Consider the following 1747-nt stretch of genomic DNA (forward strand, 5'->3'; position numbering starts at 1 on the left):
TAGGAACAATTGATTGATAATCATAGAAAAGAAGCAAATAGAAGCATAAAAGTTAAATATTCCTGTAAAGTACTGTTGTCGAAAAGTGAACTTAAGTGCAGTAATTAGGTGAATGCAATAAATCATTTCCGGGGTTTATTAGAGCATGAAGGTGAACTCACCTACGGATCTGTGTTGTGATACCTCTGGAAAACTATAGTGAAAACTATAATGCAAAGGTGGTTAACATAAGACACACACATTGCAACACTCAAATGTATGTATACTGATCAATTCTACATGATTTGTCTGATTCATGAAATAAAAAGAAATGATTATTTATAAAGAAGTTTTTTAAACAATTAAAGCATGAAAACACAATGTTATATTTTGTGGTATGATTACCTGGGTGAAGGCAGTGAAGCAAGGTCTTCCTCAGATGACCAATCTGATTGAGCGGAGCACATACAAAGTGAAACACTCAGCTGGCAGCCATTGAAACAGAAGCTAAATGTAACCCATTGCAACCCAACTGAATCAAATTTCACAGCGACTGTCTCATGTACATCAAATAAAGACTTGAAAGTTGCTATAGGTGACATTCAATATTTTAGCATTATTTTATTGCAACATAAACATGCACATAACGTTTAATTTCTTCATGTTTTTTGTTTTTCAGTATCTCCTACATTTATTACAAAACCACAGCTACTACAGCTACAGTTGAATCTTAAAGCCAAGAGGTCAATGTAGAAACGCCCCACTGTGGAAAACAACAGCCAGCTGGAGATGGACAGATCAATGTTTTGCTTTTTACCTCGACATGCAGAGTTCACACAGATGTAAGGTTGGGGCTTTAAGGTTCAGTTCACCCTAAATCAATCAAATAGTGCTTCATGCACTTACACTTACGTATAGGAACCAGTAGTGTTTTAGATGTGTTCAAGTCAGATGTTCCTGAACTCCCCTGTTGATTTGTCCTGAAAAAGCAAATTAGAAGGCAGTTAATATGACATGTACTTACACACACACATACATACACACAACCTCACACAACAAAAGTATACAACAAAACTAAGTACACTCCTGAACGACTCCATGTACAAGTCACTATTTACACAACTTCATGGTAAAAAACATGAGCACTTGCTTGTGGCTTGTGGAAACTGGCGCTTCAGTGTTGCTCCGACAGTAAATGAGACATGACATGAAGTCCACCTCAGCCTCATCAGATAAAAAACACATTCTTTGGTCAGATGGACACAAGATAAAGGATTTCGGTCCAGATGGGGTCCAGCATGTTTGCTGGCTACAACTATCACTGTTACAGCATCGTGCCAACAGTAAACTATAGAGGTGTCAAGGAGATAACATTACAAATTGAACTATAGATGCCAGGCTTTAGACCCAAATCCAGGGTGAAAAGATGGGTCCCAGTCTCCAGACACTTCACAAGAGACGATGTTTTCAGCATCCCAAAGAACCTGGTGAATATCCCTTAACTGCACTCCTGAGACATTTTGACACTCTGACAAGTATCTTCTGGGTTATCAGGTGATCTTACAGTTTTACTTTATACTCTCTCTTTTCGCATACCCTGGGGTCAGACTCAGGTGCTGACAGGGTTAAGCAACCACTGCCTACATGCCTATCACTCAGTGGGAGGCCAGGTATAACCCTTTCTCTTGATCCAGATCTAGAGAGGACTGCTAGCCGGTGGGCCTTCCCTTGCACACCCATCCCACAGAGTAGCCTTGATGTTGATGTG

General features: G+C 39.6%; 1 protein-coding gene across 1 annotated transcript in view; it reads right to left on the reverse strand.

Annotated features, from left to right (window-relative positions):
* The window catches only part of LOC103359575 (uncharacterized), an 18771-nt gene that overhangs the window by 14769 nt on the left and 2255 nt on the right, over window positions 1-1747 (reverse strand). The window lies entirely within an intron of this gene.

This window comes from Stegastes partitus, unplaced genomic scaffold (genome assembly GCF_000690725.1).
Source record: "Stegastes partitus isolate 25-593 unplaced genomic scaffold, Stegastes_partitus-1.0.2 Scaffold382, whole genome shotgun sequence".
In the NCBI taxonomy this organism is placed as follows: domain Eukaryota; kingdom Metazoa; phylum Chordata; class Actinopteri; family Pomacentridae; genus Stegastes; species Stegastes partitus.